The 19,529-nt window shown below is 45.6% G+C and overlaps 1 long non-coding RNA gene across 1 annotated transcript in view; it reads left to right on the top strand.

The window, feature by feature from the left end:
- The first annotated feature begins 3,354 nt into the window (after positions 1–3,354).
- LOC115456691 overlaps positions 3,355–19,529 on the top strand; it is a 123,953-nt gene continuing 107,778 nt past the window's right edge. Inside the window, exon 1 of the long non-coding RNA XR_003939907.1 lies at positions 3,355–3,455. This is a non-coding gene — a long non-coding RNA (uncharacterized LOC115456691). The remainder of the gene's footprint in view (positions 3,456–19,529) is intronic.

Genomic DNA, 19,529 nt, shown 5'->3' with positions numbered 1-19,529 from the left:
CATTGCAACTTGCAGCCTGCATGGAAGAGAGGACCTCGGCTGGCGGGGGGTTGGGGTCCCCCGCCAGCAAAGGTAAGTGAGAGCAGCGGGGGAGGGTTGGCGGTGGCGGGAGGGGGTGGAGAGTGTCATTGGTAGCGAGGGGGGGGTCTGGCAGTGGCGGGGGGGGTCCAGAAATGACGGGGGGGGGGGGGGATCGGTGGCGCCGGGGGGGGGCTAAAATGTGCCCCCTCCCTCTGGCTCTGGACCCCCCTACCACCAGAGTCCAGATACGCCCCTGCTTCTAAGGCAAGTTTCACAAATTATGCCTTGATATTAATGTTTCTGTGACAAACTGAATCCCATTCTGCCCTTCCAGGTCTGCACCTGGACAATGGCCTCACTTGCCCCTGTCCTGTTATCACCACTGGCAGAATTCCCCTGATTTTGCAGAATGTTGCATAGATTTTGGCATGGAGGGGCATTATCTGCTTGCCAAAACCCAAATGGAAGAGGTGGTATCAGCTGTGTAGGCAGTAAAAAAAAAACAAAAAGAAGGTGATGCCAACTGAATTGGAGGGCTGAAAGGAGCCTGGAGGAGGTGCAATTGTACTGGTTGTACTTGGTATAAAGTGGAGGCAGGTTTTGGTTGAATTGGGCTATTTTGGCAACAAGAAAGCGAAATCAGTGACTGCTGCATTGGTCCCTGTTAATAGGAGCCGACTCTGTGGGTGCTTGAGCACTCCCAATATTGAGAAAATTCCTTGTATGTGTCCAGGGAGGGGTTATTTCCATTGGGCTTAGCACCCCCAATAATTACGAAAAGTTGGCTCCTATGTAGGGACCCTGTGAACTAAGATGCAGCCTAGGGCAGTCACAGCTTTAGAGATGTCAGGATCAGGGGCGTAGCTACGGGTGGGCCTGGATGGGCCCAGGCCCACCCAATTTAGCCTCAGGCCCGCCCACCCAGAGTCCGAGTCCATCCCCGTCCGTCCGTATCTTCGAATCCTCGCCCGCAGCGGTGAACTGGCGGGCAGGCGCTATGCTCAAGTAGTAAAAACAGCAAGCCGGCAGGTTTGAGTTCGTCCTTCGCTTCCCTGCCTTCTCTGCGTCCCGCCCGCCTGAAAGGAAATGACATCACAGGAAGGCGGGACGCAGAGAAGGCAGGGAAGCGAAGGACGAACTCAAACCTGCCAGCTTGCTGCTTTTACTACTTGAGCATAGCGCCTGCCCGCCAGTTCACCGCTGCAACCTCAGGAGTGGAGTGCAAGTGAGCCAGCCCACGGAAGCCATTTGGTAAATTTCTGTTTCCACTCCCCCGCGCAGCCGTCGCGTCGCCGTTCATTCAAAACACAGCAAGCAAACCTGTGAGCTGCTGCATCCACATTGTTGTTCTTTGCCAAGAGATGAGAGATGCTGCGAAGGGGGAGATAGGGGGGTGGAAAGAAACAGGATGGATGGGGGAAATTCTGGCCACAGGAGAGGGGGGCAAGACAAAAGAGAGAAGTGACAGGAAGATGTTGGAAGAGGGTGAAGGGTGGGGAGAAGAGAGGGAGCAGATGCTGGGCTAGAAGGGTGGAGGGAGAGAGACATTGGGAAATGTGGAACCATGTGGGAGAGGCCAAGGGGGTGGCAAGGAAATGAACACATGGAGGATGGTGATTACAGGGGAAAGAAATATGGTAAGGGGGAATAGATTGAAGATGGAAGGGAATGGATGGCTGGGGAAGTAGAGAGATGGGGAATAGGAGAACTAGTGGGTGAAAAGGAATCTGAGAGGTAACTGAAAAGTAAAACAAAGGAAAAGGGGTTAGACAGGATAAAATTTGGGTGGACAGAGCAGAAAAGAAAAAAAAAGAGAGGAAAGAGCTAAAATGGAAAGGTCAATATGTCAGAGGCAAGTGAAGTGAGGGAATGGAACAAGAGAGGAGAAAAAGACAAATGGACAGCAGCTGCCTGAAGGAGAAATAGCAGAAAGATTGGAAAGTTCAAAAGAGAAACTGGATCAACATGATGGAAAAAGAGAATGACCAGACAACAAAGGTAGAAAAGGCATTTTATTTTGAATCTTAACTGAAATATGATAGCTTGAGAAATGTGCTTAGTGGATGTCACTTTCCTCATGAGCTAAAGTGTTTCTGTTTCTATTTTGAGTTGGGAGGTGCTGGGGGAGAGGTGGAGAATAGGGGGAGGAAGGGGGCGGGGCAGAGAATTTTGTGCCCACCCACTTCGGGCTCTAGCCCACCCAAAATTGGCTGTCTGGCTACGCCACTGGTCAGGATTAGTGTCTGAGGGGGATCCCATTGCACTGAGTCTGAGAGAGGGAGAGCAAAAGTGTTCATCCTCCTGTGTGTGAAAGGAGATAGTGGGTTTGGGTGAAGGGATAGAAAGAGTGAGAGAAGGGAACAGAGAGTGGAGGGAGGGAGGGGAAAGACGAGGTCCACTGGCGTTTGATTAAAGTACTCCTTGGGGAATTCTGTGCCAAAAAAAAAAAATAGTCAAGGACAATGATTATATTAACACAACCTACAGAAATGTCATTTTAGGCGCAGCAGTTCACAGGGGTTACTGAGTACTAGGCTAGGCTAGCTATCACCCACCCTTTCAGCATTTTGCCACTGCATCTGCAGTAGCCTAAAGGCTCAAAATATCATGCAAATAGGTGTCAGCTACAGTATAATTTATGCAAGAGATTAGCGTTCTGCAAATTGGCATGGAGCTCTTGGGGCACTTCAGGTTACTTCCTCAGGCTCAGCTGTTTATGTAGACCTGGTTGAGGCTGAATGAATAATTATGCAAATTGAAATTAATTATTTCTAAACCCACCCTTATCCAGGCAAGTGAGGTTCAGTGGGTGGGCTCTCTGCGCTTGACACTCGAGCCGGATCGGGTTTCTAATGAGGCGTGGTGGGCGGGGTCTGCACCTGACAGGCTGGCTCTGGGGGAGGGGCTGACAGGAGCTGCACACATTATGCAGATGAAGCGTGGTGGGCGGGGAATACATCGCACAGTTTGGTTCTGGGAGAGGGGCTGCATAAATTATGCAGATGAGGAGTGGTAGGCAGGCTCTGGGGGCGTTGGAGGGGAGGTGGCTGGTAGAGGCTGCATATATTATGCAGATAACGTTTAGTGGGCGGGGTTAGTGTTTCTGACAGCCTGCCTGGCACTGGGCGCAGATCGCTCAAGTTCCCTATGGCTGGGGTGCAGGCGATCGCTTTGTCCGGGCGTTTTACACGCGCAGTGGGGGGTTCGGACTCGGGTACGGACTCAGACAGTTCGCTGCCGGGCTCCGGATCGGGCTCCCGTGCAATGCCCGGCGCGCAGGTGATACACAGCGGCCACTTCATGGTGTCCTGTCCGCATAACGACCCCCGCACCCGGGGACCCGAACCCTTCAGCCAGGGTGAGAGCGGTTTTGGACCCAGGAACATCGACCCCACCCTGACCCGCCTCTTCGAGTGCATGAGCCTGGCTTACAGGTGAGCGAGAAGGGGGAGAGGGACCCGGGGGACAGGTGAGCGAGGTGAGGAAGAAGCGACGTGGTGCAGGGACAGAGAGGAGTGTGAGCCAGGAGATAGGAGGAGGGCGAGGGGAACAGAGGGGCAACGAAGTGAGGGAGGAGGAGAGAGAATATGAGAGGAGGGAGGAGGAGGGTGAGTGAGAGGACTAGGGGAAGGGGGGGGGGGCAGAGGGATGTGCATGTTTTTTTTACCTTAATCTCTAAATGGGAACTAGTCCTGTTAATCAACTTGTCTGGATGTATGTATGAGCCAGTGAAGGGGACAGGTGACTTGGATGGAGGGAAGTGAGGGAACAGGTGGGTGTGAACTAGGGTATAGAGGGGACAATGACTGGGAAAACATTTCGAATTTTTAAATAGTTTCCTTACAAATATAGTAGGATACATTATGTGAACTCCAATTATCTGGCCTGGACAGCTTCCATTTTTTAAAATGTAATCTCTGTATTATAGTTAACGCGTTATGCCTGATATATAGTGAATAAAATTATAACATCACAAATAGTTTGGTATTTCCCCCCCCCCCCCCCCCCCCCCCCCCATTTATTACTGAAAACAAAAAAATGCTCAACATGTAACTTTCAAGTGTGGTCTCTTTTCAAAAAGGATGTCCGATCATCCGGATTTTCTATTATCCAGGCTGCTCTCTGCAGAGATTAGTCTGGATAATCTGTGTCCTACTGCTGCCGTAGAACTCCCTAATATTACTGTGTTGAAAAGAAAGTGTGTTGCACTGACTATTTCAATTGTGGTATGTGGCAGATTGCCTGTGTATTTAAGTGTGAAGGTCATGCAAAGATACAAAATCAGTGCACGGGTAGACACACACGGGGAGAGGGAGGGGGGTTTGTTGCAACCAATTTACCACATGCCTCTGTCTTGTGCACTACTTGGCTTATTAGTAGGTTACAGAATTGTTGGTTTTATTTCGAAACATAGAATATGATGGCAAATAAGGACAGTCGGACCCAATTTCATTTCTAGTGCAGTGGCATAGATCCCACTCGATCAGACGACCTCTCACTGCTTTTCAGTTAAGGATCTTCTGTGCTTATCCTAAGCTTTCTTGACTCGTGTTACTGTTTCTTGGTCACCTCTACTTGGAAATGGTGCCAAGCTTCCAACACCCTTTCTAGGAGGGAGATGCGCTGTAGGAAACAGCAAATCTAAATTATCGACTGATGCTCCACGTTAACAGCACACAAGTTATATGCACGCTGTTGGTGTTGAGCATTGGACATTAAGGGTATGTTTACTAAGGTGCGTTAGAGTTTTAAAATCACCTGTACATTTAAGGCATGTTAAACGCTAACATGCCTATACATTTCTATGGGCACATTAGCGTTTAATGTGTGTAAAATATTTACATGTGTTAAAAACACTAATGCACCCATAGCGCCGCTTAGTAAACATAGGCGTAAAGGAGTGGTAGGCATAGCTCTTGTGCGCATGTCCAGTAGAGGGTATGGCTGTGGTCTCTGGAGCTCCGAACAATAAGGCAGAAGCAGTACACAAGGGCAAAGTAAATAAATAATAATTAAAAAAAAAAAAAAACACCCTGCAGAGAGTTGCATCTGAAGCCTCTTGCTATGGTAGAAGTTTGGAAGTTTTTTTTTATTTTTTATTGTTCCACGAAAACTTTTTGACAGTATTGTTATGTGTGGGACACACACAAACACACATAATAAATGCACATGGCACATTTCCCACACACGTGCAGATTAAAAAATGCTAACAGATTGCTCCACTGAAAAGTCACCATCATGCAACAGCAGCTCCAGACCTGCTAGAAAATTTTGAACATTAAAGGTAGGCGCTCCTTTCTGTGCATCGCATGGAATGCTCATTTTAATACTAATAAGCTCATTGTAATACATTTGCATAGGATTATCGGTATCTGCAACCACAAATGGTAAAAGCAACATAGAACCTCTTTGTGCATTAGACGCTGAATAACGTGCATGCTAGACTGGCTAAATCAAACGTTACAAGCATGATAAGCTTTGAACATCGGGGCCTGGGAGGAAATGTTTTCTGAGGTTGCTTGGAGCTTTACACTCTGACCACTTCTTAAATCTTGAGCATTCCTTTATATCTTGGAGGTAGTTGAATGTCTCCACCATAATCCTGCCTAAGCTTACAGGGCCTCTACTGTAGATCATGGTCTTTCTTTGGTATTTCTGGGACATAGACTTTAGAAGTCCACCCAGCTCTGTCCTTACATTCCGACAACTGGAATTGCTGTCGAAGCCCACTTCAGCCTATAGTAAAAATCTGCCCAGCACTGTCCTTGGGTTCCAGCCACTGAAATGGCTGTCAAAGTCTCTTCCAGTCCATCCTAAACTGGATTGCTCTATATGGGACACAGACCATACAAGCTTGCCCAGCACCAGCCTTAGTTCATCACAACCAGAGTTGCCACATCCACACATGTGTAGCCATTTAAGTTTAGGTTTCTTTGGTTTGTTTTTTTATACCATTCATTTTCTAATTAGAGATTCTCTGTGTTCATCCCACACCTTTTTGAATTTATTTATTACTAGTAAAAAAAGGCCCGTTTCTGACACAAATGAAACAGGCGCTAGCTAGCAAGGTTTTCCTCGGGGTGTGTATGTTTTAGAGAGTGTATGTGAGAGTGACTGTGTGTGACAGAGAGAGTGAATGTGCGAGTGTGTGTGAGAGAGAGTGAGTCTGGGTGCGAGTGTATCTGTGAGAGAGAGAGTGTGTGTGTGTGAGAATGAGAGTGTGTGCAAGTGCGTATGTGAGACACAGTGTGAGAGAGAGACTGTGTTTTACACAGATACAGTGTGTGCGAGAGTGTGTGTGAGACACAGACTCTCTGTGAGACTGAGTGTATGAGACCAGGAGAGTGTGTGAGTGACTGTGTGACACAGAGAGTGAATGTGATACAGTGTGAGAGACAGTGTGTGTGAGAGAGAGTGTGTGTGTGACAGAGATACCTCCCCCCCTCTCTGGTGTCAGCCCCCCCTCTCTCTCTGGTGTCTGAGCATTACTATGCAGGACGCTGAGCTCTGGCTGTGCTTCAAGGAACTGACCAATCCTATTTAATAGAATGCACCTCCAACATTCTGAAGCCGAGAAACCTCGTGTGGTTGGTCACTTCTGCTTGTGATGAACCCAGAAGTATGTGATGTCAATTCAGAAGATGGATACAGAGAGCAGGAATGCCTTAGCCATGCAGTCAGCTTCAGAATGTTGGAGGTGTGTTTTATTATATAGGATTTATTTACCGCCTTTTTGAAGGGATTCACTCAAGGCAGTGTACAGTAAGAATAGATCAAACATGAGCAATAGGCAATTACAGCAGTAAAAATATTCGAACAACAATACAAAGTATGGCATGGTATACTACTTACAATTACAACACAATACGTAATAGAACATTATAATTGGTAATGAGGGGTAAGGCAAAGTTGTAACATATAGATGAGTAAGAAAGTAGGAAGAATTAGAAAGTAAGGTGATTGATTTGAAGAAAGTTGCACGTGAGGTCAGAGAGATGGTTAAATATTATCTCAGCTAGGGTAGGAGTGGATAAACATGTCCTGCTGCAGTATGTGCAGCCCAAGTCAATCCTTGTGTGTGTGAGTGAGACTAACAAGTTAGTTACTTCTTCCGTTAAAGGCTTGGTTGAAGAGCCATGCTTTCACCTGCTTCCTGAAGTAGAGATAGTCTTGTGTTAAGTGAAGCCTTTCAGGCAATGCATTCCAGAGTGTGGGGGCTACTCCGGAGAAGGCTTGCTTGCGGGTATCACATCGTGTAATCTCTTTTGGAGAGGGTGTAGTTAGTGAAAGTCCTTGGGAGGACCTTAGTGTCCTTGGCGGTGTGTGGAGGATCATCCTAATGGTCAGATACTCAGGGCCTTGAAGATCAGACATAGTTTTAAATTTAGCCCTGTATTAATTTGTCACTGTTTTTGTCTCTACCACCTCCCTCGTAAGGGCATTCCAGGCATTGATCACCATCTCTGTAAAAAAGAATTTCCTGACTTTACTCCTGAGTCTACCACCCCACAATCTCAGCTCATGTCCTCTAGTTTTACCATTTCCCCTTCTCTGGAAAAGATTTGTTTCTTTATTAATACCTTTCAAGTATTCAAACATCTGTATTATATCTCCCCTGTCCCTCCTCTTCCACTCTCTTTTCTTACATCTTTTGGCGCAAACCCCATACCATTTTTGTTGCCTTCTCTGGACCACTTCTAGTCTTTTTACATCCTTAGCAAGATACGACCTCCAAAACTGAACACAATACTCTAGGTGGGACCTCACCGATGACTTGTACTGGGGCATCAACACCTCCTTTCTTCTGCTGGTTATGCCTCTCTCGAAGCAGGCCTAGCATCCTTCTTGCTATGGCCTCCGCCTTGTCACACTGTTTTGGTACTTTAAGATCCTCAGATACCATCACCCCAAGGTCCCTCTCCCCGTCTGTGTATATCAGCCTCTCACCTCCTAGGACATACTGCTCCCTTGGATTTCTTCTCCCCAAATGCATCACTCTGCACTTCTTTGTATTACATTTTAACTGCCAAACATTAGACCATTCTTCTAACTTTTGCAGATCCTTTTTCATGTTTTCCACTTGCTCCGGGGTGTCCACTCTATTACAAATCTTGGTATCATCTGTAAAAAGTCAAACCTTACCTTGTAACCTTTCGACTATGTCGCTCACAAATATATTGAACAGAATCAGTCTCAGGGTCGATCCATGAGGCACTCCACTACTCACCTTTTCTTCCTCCAATTAAATTCTATTAACCATCACCCTCTGGTGTCTGTCTGTCAACAGTTTCTACGTGTTTTACATTTTACAAAAAAACAGTATAAGTACAACAAAACTTAACTTTGGTGTTCACAACTGTACTGTGCAAGCCTTTATCATCCTACAGATCATTCTTTTCTGAAAAATGTTTCAATATGTTTAGGTACAATTCCTCTCCCCACCTCCCCGGAAATACAGTATCCCTTGGTGTTTCAGCCCACAGATATTTAGAAGGTTGTGAAACTTTTTATTGCATCAACAGAGGAATGATCCAAAGATGATGCTTGACAGAATGTATTTGCTATTCAAGTTGGGAAAACTTGGTTTCAGATTTAAAATGTATTTATCTATTTAGCACATTTATATCCCACTTTTTCCCACAGTTTTGCAGGCACAAAGTGGCTTACAATGTATTGATGAGGCTAACGCCAGACCAGTTGTTATACAATTACAATCAAATTAGATAGGATAGAAGGAACAGGATAAAAAAAGGGAAAGGTTAAAAATCTCATTTGCTTGTTATAATGGGTATCTAATTTAACTAAAACACAGGTAATATGGCATTATGTAGGTTACCGACGTCAGACAGGGGTGGGCCCAGGAGGAGAGAGACGCGCGACCGAAGCTGTGCAAAGACAGGCATCAGCTTTTCTTCTTGCCCGTGCAGCGCCTTCGGACAGAGAAGAGAGGTGCTGCATGGGCCCGGTAACAGGGAGGGGGGCCCGGTGGAGGGGGGGAATGGCGGCGACGACCCCAAGAGGGGGTGGGGCACAGGGCGGAGGATGTCGGGAGGCGGAGCTGAGGGGAGACAGAGTAGTGAGGAAGGGAGGGGGGCCGGGGCTGTGCGAAAACAGGGTTGAAAGATCTTGCAAAGAGTGGCATGAAGTTCTGGGGACCATTTCTTCCTCCTGCCCCTGGATTTATTGCCATGAAAATAAAACCTAAAAGGAAGCATATCGACTTTTCTACACATGTGGAATAACAAAACCAAACTTACGTGCAAAGACTTCTCTTTGTTACCTCTGGATTTCTCTTCCATGGGGACATTTTGAAAGCTTATTTAGGAAATATTTTTGAACTCCTTGGGGCTTGTAGAGGCTTCTGTTTATGGATTGTGCCTTTCAGTTTCCTTTTGACCAATCACAGCGCTATTAGCTCTGCTAATGCGCTGGGATTGGCTCACAGTTTGTTTGTTTTTTCACTTTACAATTTTTCCTGGCACAGAGCTGTCCTAGCGAGAGGTCCAGACCTCTCGTTAGATTTCCTGCCTTTTTCCTGCGTAAAGGCAATCGGAAAAGGTTAGTGCATCTCGTTTCAATGGGGTTTTCACACTAATTGCTCATCTCCATTCCGTTTTCGTTAGCTGCTAGCTTCCTCGGTAAAAGCCCTTTGATGCATGCAACGGATCAAATTTTCCTCGTTGGAGGGTCATTAAAGGCTCATTAAGCTTTAGTGCATCTGCCTCTTAGGGTTTCTGCTGTGACGCATTTACAGCCCCATGGGGTGGTATAATGTGGCTCCAGATAGCCAAACTCAGAAGCACATGTGTTAGGTTCTGGACAGAACCATGTCTGTTTAGCCCAAATCTTCATCGTCTCTGCTGTTAGTTTCTCTGTCTGTGAGCAGTACACACATAATCTCAGAGCCTTCCAAATACAATTAACAGCATTTAAAATGTTGTAAAAATGTTGTAGCTTTGGAAAGTATAAAACCCTTTAGCCATTCCTATAATGTGTAGAAATTAACATTGCATTTTATCTAGCTCTAGGTATAATTAGACGTGCAGTGACACAGAGAAGGACTTGCATACAGAGATGGTATGACTTTCTTACAGCATTCATTCTTCCCAGACACCCTTCCAGCTCTGTCCAAAGGTTTGACTAACATAAATGAAAAAATCTTTAAGCTTGTTTGCAACACATTTCCCAATAGAAATATAATCTGGTCTGGACAAGAGGCAGTCTGGCCTCCATGAACCTTCTTCTGCATCCTGAATTGCAAGGCGTAAGAATTGGTTTGGTTTAACTAATTGTAGAACTAGAAATCCTACCAACCTAAGCAGTTAGCTATAATGCATATGTCTTACAACAAAATGTCTTCTACTAGATCAAGGGCAATATAGCTAGCAGTCCCTGTCCTAACCCCATCCCTGTGTGTTTGAACAGCACATCTACTGTACTTCAGGTTTAACTAACTCTTGAACTAGAAACTCTACCAAACTAACCAGTACTACATTTGAAGGAGTGAACAAACATGTGGATAAAGGTGAACCACTCGATATTGTATATATGGATTTTCAAAAGACATTTGACAAAGTACCTCATGAAAGACTCCTGAGGAAATTAAAAAGTCACGGGGTAGGAGGTAGTGTCCTATTGTGGATTAAGAACTGGTTAAAAGATAGAAAACAGAGAGTAGGGTTAATTGGTCAGTATTCTCAATGGAGAAGGGTAGTTAGTGGGGTTCCCCAGGGGTCTGTGCTGGGACCGCTGCTTTTTAACATATTTATAAATGATCTAGAGATGGGAATAAATAGTGAGGTAATTAAATTTGCTGGTGACGCAAAGTTATTCAAAGTTGTTAAATCATACGAGGATTGTGAAAAATTGCAAGAGGACCTTACGAGACTGGGTGTTTAATGTGAGCAAGTGCAAAGTGATGCATGTGGGAAAGAGGAACCCAAACTATAGTTACAAGATGCAAGGTTCCACATTAGGAGTTACCGCCTAGGAAAAGGATCTAGGTGTTATCGTTGATGCTCAGTGTGCAGCGGCAGCTAAGAAAGCAAATAGAATGTTAGGTATTATTAGGAAAGGAATTGAAAACAAAAATGAGAATGTTATAATGCCTTTATATTGCTCAATGGTTCAATACTGTGTACAATTCTGGTCACTGCTTCTAAAAAAAGATATAATGGAATAAGAAAATATACAGAGAAGGGTGAAGAGAATGATAAAGGGGATGGGACGACTTCCCTATGAGGATAGGCTAAAGCAGCTATGGCTCTTCAGCTTGGAGAAGAGACGGCTGAGGGGAGATATGATAGAAGTCTATAAAATAATGAATGGAATGGAACAGGTAGACGAGAATCGCTTGTTTACTCCTTCCAAAAATGCTACAATATGGGGCACACAATGAAGCTACTAAGTACCAAATTTAAAACAAATCAGAGAAAATATTTCTTATACCGTGTAATTAAAATCTGGAATTTGTTGCCAGAGAATGTGGCAAAAGTAGTTAGCTTAGCAGGGTTTAAAAAAAGGTTTGGATAATTTCCCAAAAGAAAGGTATAACCAACAAAAGAAAGGAGTTGTTGATGCCCCTCTACAAGTCATTGCTGGGGCCCCACTTGTGTTCAGTTTTGGAGGCCGTATCTTGCCAAGGATGTAAAAAGGAATGGTTCCAAGAAAATCTACAAAAACGGTATGGAATTTGCATTGCAAGACATACGAATAGAGACTTGCTGGCCTGAACATGTATACCCTGGGGGAAAGGAGAAACAGGGGTGATATGATACAGATGTTCAAATATTTGAAAGGTATTAATCCTCAATCAAACCTTTTCCTGAGATGGGAAGGTGGTAGAATTAGAGGACATGAATTGAGGTTCAAAGAGAGCCAACTCGGGATTAATGTCAGGAAGTATTTTTTCACCAAGAAGGTGGGTAGATACCTGGAATGCCCTCCCACAGGTCGTGGTGGAGATAACATTTTTATTTTTGTTACATTTGTACCCCACGCTTTCCCACTCATGGCAGGCTCAATGCGGCTTACATGGGGCAATGGAGGGTTAAGTTACTTGCCCAGAGTCACAAGGAGCTGCCTGTGCCTGAAGTGGGAATTGAACTCAGTTCCTCAGGCCCAAAGTCCACCACCCTAACCACTAGGCCACTGTTGCTACTATTTGAGATTCTACATGGAATGTTGCTATTCCACTAGCAACATTCCATGTAGAAGTCGGCCCTTGCAGATCACCAATGTGGCTGCACAGGCTTCTGCTTCTGTGAGTCTGACGTCCTGTGCAGGACATCAGACTCACAGAAACAGAAGCCTGCGCAGCCTTCTACATGGAATGTTGCTAGTGGAATAGCAACATTCCATGTAGAATCTCCAATAGTAGCAACATTCCATGTAGAATCTCCAATAGTATCTATTTTATTTTTGTTACATTTGTACCCCACGCTTTCCCACTCATGGCAGGCTCAATGCGGCTTACATGGGGCAATGGAGGTTTAAGTGACTTGCCCAGAGTCACAAGGAGCTGCCTGTGCCTGAGGTGGGAATCGAACTCAGTTCCTCAGGACCAAAAACCACTAGGCCACTCCTCCACTGTTGCTACTATTTGAGATTGTACATGGAATGTTGCTATTCCACTAGAAGTCGGCCCTTGCAGATCACCAATGTGGCCGCGCAGGCTTCTGCTTCTGTGAGTCTGACGTCCTGCACGTCAGACTCGCAGAAACAGAAGCCTGCGCAGCCTTCTACATGGAATGTTGCTAGTGGAATAGCAACATTCCATGTAGAATCTCCAATAGTAGCAACATTCCATGTAGAAGTCGGCCCTTGCAGATTACCAATATGGCCGCGCAGGCTTCTGCGAGTCTGACGTCCTGCACGTACGTGCAGGACGTCAGACTCATAGAAGCAGAAGCCTGCGCAGCCTTCTACATGGAATGTTGCTAGTGGAATAGCAACATTCCATGTAGAATCTCCAATATTCCATGTAGAATCTCCAATAGTAGCAACATTCCATGTAGAATCTCTAATAGTTTGCGTGTAGAATCTCCAATATCAACATTCCATGTAGAATCTCCAATAGTAGCAACATTCCATGTAGAATCTCCAATAGTATCTATTTTATTTTTGTTACATTTGTACCCCGCGTTTTCCCACTCATGGCAGGCTCAATGCGGCTTACATGGGGCAATGGAGGGTTAAGTGACTTGCCCAGAGTCACAAGGAGTTGCCTGTGCCTGAAGTGGGAATCAAACTCAGTTCCTCAGGACCAAAGCCCACCACCCTAACCACTAGGCCACTCCTCCACTCATGGTAATGGAATTCAAAAATACGTGGGAGAAACACAAAGGAGAATTCTGTTTAGAAGGAATGGATCCACAGAAGCTTAGTGGAGATTGGGTGGCCACATCGGCAATTGGGAAGCAAAGCCAATGTTGGGCAGACTTCTACTGTCTATGCCCTGTGCTTGCGTTTTTGGTTTGTCTTCGTTCCAATCCCACCAGATGTTGGAAAGAAATTATACATAAGTAACCTATGGATTAAAACAAATTTTATTACCTGGGAGGCTGGGTTGTGTCAGTGTAGAGTGTCAGGCTGCTGCTGTGTGTTGTGGACAGAAGCATCAGAGGCAAAAGGTGTCTGTGCAAGTGTGGGTACAACAGAGCCAGAGTGCCACGTAGAGGCTGGCTGGAAGTAAAGCAGCCCTTTTAGTGAGGGAGCTGGCTATTGGAGCTGGGTGTTGAGACACTGATCCTCCGCTTACGCATGCATGAGAGTGTACTTGTACATGTGTAGAGTGGGTATCGGATGGAGCAAAGGCCCAGAGAAGCAGTGGGAAGAGTGCCTTTGTAATATTTGACAAGCTTGATCTGACAGTGTGCTGCTGGGAATATGCTGGATTTCTCTGATATGAGTGGAGGAGTGTGGTAGCCGTGTTAGTCCACTCTTAAGGTTATCAATAGAAATCAAACAAAATAAAACATGGAAAAGAAAATAAGATTATACCTTTTTTATTGGACATAACTTAATACATTTCTTGATTAGTTTTCGAAGGTTGCCCTTCTTCGTCAGATCGGAAATAAGCAAATGTGCTAGCTGACAGTGTATATAAGTGAAAACATTCAAGCATTACTATGACAGTCTGACAGGGTGGGAGGATGGGGGTGGGTCGGAGGTATGCATGGGGACATCAAAGCATATCATTGATATTCTAACAGGATGGGTGTGGATAGGTGAGGGGTGGGTGATCAACAGAGACATACAGCTTTATGGTTTATAATGGGCTAGGAACCCCAGGTCCTTGTTAAGTCCTTTCTGTTGGGTGTTAAAATATTCAATCATTCTGACTTCAAAGGTCTTACGTTCTTGTATGGTTTTAAAGTTACCTTTCAGTATTCTCACTGTGAAATCACTGGTACAGTGTCCTGGTTCTGTGAAGAGCTGTCCCACCGATATGAGTGATAATTAGAACTTGGGGGCTAATGCTCAAAACTCCCATGCTAAAACAACAGCGCACAACACATTCTGCCATAACAATGCAGAAAACTATCTCGCCAGTGATTTAAAGGAAATGGTACTCAAATTATATGTGCAAAATCAGTGGGGGGGGGGGGGGGGGGATGTGCTTGGCAGCACATACACAGAAGAGTTTTGTAGTAAGCACAGCTCTTGTGCGCATGCACCAAGCAAACCCCAAAAATAAGCACATATCGGTGCTGCTCTTCTGCGCCTTTAAACAGAAGCTGTTCCAAAATGTTTTTAAACTTCTAAGGCTTATATTTAAGTGCAGAAAACAGGCGCCAGTGTGTGCTTTCACTTTAAGGTTTGCTTGGACTCGTGCACATTTCTTTCTCTCAGTACTGGCGCTTGCAGAATTGCGTGGGCTTTCCTCTGCAGAAAGGGGTTCAGCAAAGATGTTAACTCACATGATACACATGGGTGCATAGGATTACCATGCATTTTAATATACTATCCAGCTTATAATTGAAAAAGAAAAACGCCTATATTGTGACCCAAATCGGGAGATAGACGTTTATCTCACAAAAACAAATAAAGCGGTATAATCGAAAGCCGAATTTGGACGTTTTCAACTGCACTCCGTCGCGGATGCGGACAAAGTTGATGGGGGCATGTCGAAGGCGGAACTGGGGCGTGGTTATCGGCCGATCAGAGATGGGCGCCTTTCGCCGATAATGGAAAAAAAATATGTGTTTTTAGCGAGAATTTAGGGCACTTTTCCTGGACCCTGTTTTTCCACGAATAAGGCCCCAAAAAGTGCCCTAAATGACCAGATGACCACTGGAGGGAATCGGGGATGACCTCCCCTGATTCCCCCAGTGGTCACAAACCCCCTCCCACCACAAAATATGCCGTTTCACAACTTTTTATTTTCACCCTCAAATGTCATACCCACCTCCCTGGCAGCAGTATGCAGGTCACTGGAGCAGTTATTAGGGGGTGCAGTGGACTTCAGGCAGTTGGACCCAGGCCCATCCCCCCCCCACCTGTTACACTTGTGCTGGTAAATGGGAGCCCTCCGAACCGCCCCCCAAACCCACTGTACCCACATGTAGGTGCCCCCCTTCACCCCTTAGGGCTATAGTAATGGTGTAGACTTGTGGGCAGTGGGTTTTGAGGGGGATTTGGGGGGCTCAACACACAAGGGAAGGGTGCTGTGCACCTGGGAGCTCTTTTACCTTTTTTTTTGTTTTTGTAAAAGTGCCCCCTAGGGTGCCCGGTTGGTGTCCTGGCATGTGAGGGGGACCAGTGCACTACAAATCCTGGCCCCTCCCACGAACAAATGCCTTGGATTTATTCGTTTTTGAGCTGGGCACTTTCATTTTCCATTATCACTGAAAAACAAAAACGCCCAGCTCACAAATTGTCGAATAAAACATGGACGTCTATTTTTTTCGAAAATACGGTTCGGTCCGCCCCTTCACGGACCCGTTCTCGGAGATAAACGCCCATGGAGATAGACGTTTTCATTCAATTATGCCCCTCTATGTATTCTGTTGCAATGCACAGAAGTAAACGGGATTTTATAGCATGCACGATGCAAGAAATTTACCACCAGGTCCTGGGCAAGGTAGAAGGTTTAGTAGAGAGGATTTAATGCCAGTATTTTATTTTCTGTGACCATAACAAGTACATACAACTTTAAAAGACAGAATGGGAGGTAACTTCATAACCAAAGAAAACAAAAATGGCAGAGCACATCTGCAGAGAGCAACATTCTGGTTCCTGTGCAGATGTGTGCTGGAATTTTGTTTTTTTCGGATGTACGCACAGTAAAGCTGTCTTTACCATATAACCCATAAGCTCAGTGTCCAGCAGTCTTTTCCTAATTAGTATTCACGTTCTGTGCACTCTGAATTTACATTTTAATAGTGTACTGCATGGCCACAGTTTTTCTCACAAATTTTGTGGTAGCAGCCATGTACTCAGCCATCAGTGTGTGGTTCTACAGTGTGGCTTTCTGCATCAATCCCTCAGAAAGGGAGTTAGGTTTTGTATAATTATGGTACAGCCAGAGACCCCCCCACTGGAATGGTGGCGGGCCCAGTCATAGAGCTCAGGCCATTACAGACCTTGGCTGAGTCAGAAATCTGATGGCTGACATAACTGGGAGCTTACTGGAAAAGTATGGCCTAGTTTGTAGCCCAGATTGAGGCCTAAATAAGCTAAATTAGGAAAAGTTAGGTCAATAGATATGGAAACAAAATGGAGGATTTCAGCACAAAATGGAAGCCGTATCTGTTACAAAGTGGAATTTTCTCTAATGTAAGTTAGAAAAACAAGTTGAGAAATGAGTGAGTCATGCCAGGTGCAAAGAAAATAGGGAACTAGCTGTCCAAGAGGGGAGGGAGACTTTCCTGTGAGCAGGATTGTGGTCAGCCATGGTGTGAGAGAGGAAAGGTGTAGCTGGATGCAGGGTCTTGCTTAAGATTTGTGGTCAAGCGAGCTAAAGACAAAACCATATTAGCAAAATAGAAGCTACTCATTAGCATGAGCCAATCAGTGACAACCATGACATTAGCATAGATCCAATCAGGTATATCTATTGTCATATTATCCATATCCTGAGGGCACCTATAAAATCAGGGTATTTCCTGGTTTAAGTTAGAGAGAAGGGTTGCCACTCTCTCTCTCCAAGGGAAACCAATGTGTCCAGCAGAATTGACAAATTACCTAATTGCTTTCCCTTGTAAAACCTTTAATTGGTAAGAGAAATTATAAAAGATTAGGAACTAATTAACACCTGTTTGCAGCTGGATTATTATATTCCTATAACTAATTGATTGTACGTGCCTGTTGTCAATCACTGATTTGACTTGTATCTTAGCAAATAAACTCCTCATCCCAAATGATGTTCTGTGGGCTTCACTTAATGATGAAAGGCTGTAAGTATAAATGCTTTTGCTGTATCAGGCTATCTTTCGCTGCATTGTATAACCTGTGACATAAATCCAATTTGTCATAACGCTGGTATCTTTTCCTTAGACCTAACGTCTCTCTTAGTGGCAATTCCTTTTAGAACTTCACAACTTCTTGATTACCCCAGTACTAGTGCTATTTAGAGATTGAGTCAGATTTAAGGTCACTCCAGCCTTCTTGGGGGTCTCTGGACCCCTAAATTTAAAACAGTTTGAATTATTGAGTTCTTACAAATAGTTAGTAGGTACCCCCAGTACTGCACAAAAGAAGAAACAGTTATTGAACCTGCAGCCGGAAAAGAGCATCCTCCACAAGAAAGGCAAAGATCTCCTGCACAAAACAGAAAACTCCAAGAGAGACTTAAGTGAACATAATAATAGCCATATTGGGTCAGACCAATGGTCCATCTAGTCCAGGATCCTGATTCCAACTCTCGCCAATCCCAGGTCACATGTACTTGGCAGAACTCCAAATAGTAGCGAGATTCCATATTATCGACCCCAGCGACAAGTAATGGCTTCCCACACATATATTTTAATAGCAGATTATGGACTTTTCCTCCAGGAATATGTTCAAACCTTTTTTAAAACCCAGATCTGTTGTCACCACATCCTCTAGCAATGAGTTTCAGAGCTTAACTATTTGCTGAGTTAAAAAAATATTTTATCCTGTTTATTTTAGAAGTATTACCGTGTAACTTCATGAAATGTCCCTTAGTCTTTGTACTTCTTGAAAGAGTAAACAATTGATTCATGTTTACCTGTTCTACTCCACTCAGGATTTTGTAGACCTCTATCATATCCCCCACTCAGCTGCCTCTTCTCCAAACTGAAGAGCCCTAACCTCTTAAGGCTTTCCTCGCATGAGGCTGCCAGACTGGAGGTGGAATTCTTCTCTGTCTGCCTCAGCTCCTCTAATCTGCTACTCTGGCCTCAAGAGAGAGGACTCATTCTTTGAAAGGATCCCTTTGTACTGAGCACATATATTAACTCTCATCACTCCATGCTTAATTATTTAAAACTTGTTAAGGTAGCAGAGATATTAGACTACTATAAAGAGTCTTGAGATTATATGGTACTAGTAAAAGAGGCCCGTTTCAGAGCAAATGAAACGGGCGCTAGCAAGGTTTTCGTCGCCAACACCCTCCCCCTCCCTCCCTGGCCAACCCCTTCGTTGTTCTGCTATTGCTCCGCCCCCAACGTCATGACATTTGATGCGAGGGCGGGGCCCGGAGCGATTTCCCCCTGCCTCCCTGCCTCCCTCCCTGCCAACCCCTTCGTTGTTCTGTCATTGCTCCGCCCTCGAGGGCGGGGCCCTGAGCGATTTTGGTGGCTTCACCACCACGAACCTTCGAACCTTTTTGAAGGAAGTCAGGGCTTGGCTTCACTGTGTCCTCAGAACGTTGAGGGTGAGTTTTATTATCTAATATAATAAAAGGCACCTCCAACGTTCTGAAGCCTCAAGCCGGAAATTGAGGCGCCAGAGATATCCGGTTTGCCCTGTGTGTCTGGCCTGCCCTCGCGTCATAACGTCATGACGTCGAGGGCGGCGCTATGACAATCGGCCAAACGCCATTTCCCTGACCCCCGGCGGACATTTCCCACCTCCGGAGGACTAACATCGCCCACACAACGTCGGAGAGAGGCAGGCGGGGACGCAAGCATCGCCGACACGGGATCTCATTCCCCTTGCCTCTCGCCAGCCATTTCCCAACTTCACAGCACTCCCATCGCCCCGCACAAACTCGGACACACGGATGGAGCGACGCAGGCAGGCAGCCTGAACGTCAGACACACGCAGGGAGCCAGCCTGCCTGCCTGCCTGAACGTGCACGGAAGGGACACAGCTTCAGTCGGAGGGAGCGCCACGACCCTGAAAGGCACTGGAAGGGGGGCACTCGAACCTCAACCTGCGAGGAGGGAAGGGGGAAGGGGGAGGGCAGGAAGGGGGAGGGGGAAAAACGCCGGGAGACGGAGGGACCACCATCCTGAAAGCCCAAGGGAGGCGGGGCCAACACCCTGAAGCTGGGATTCCCTCTCACACACACTCACATTCTCGCACAAACACGCCACACA

The sequence above is a fragment of the Microcaecilia unicolor genome, chromosome 13, assembly GCF_901765095.1.
Source record: "Microcaecilia unicolor chromosome 13, aMicUni1.1, whole genome shotgun sequence".
NCBI lineage: Eukaryota > Metazoa > Chordata > Amphibia > Gymnophiona > Siphonopidae > Microcaecilia > Microcaecilia unicolor.
The sequence above is the reverse complement of the archived record's forward strand: the minus strand, read 5'-3'. Positions and strand labels throughout refer to the sequence as shown.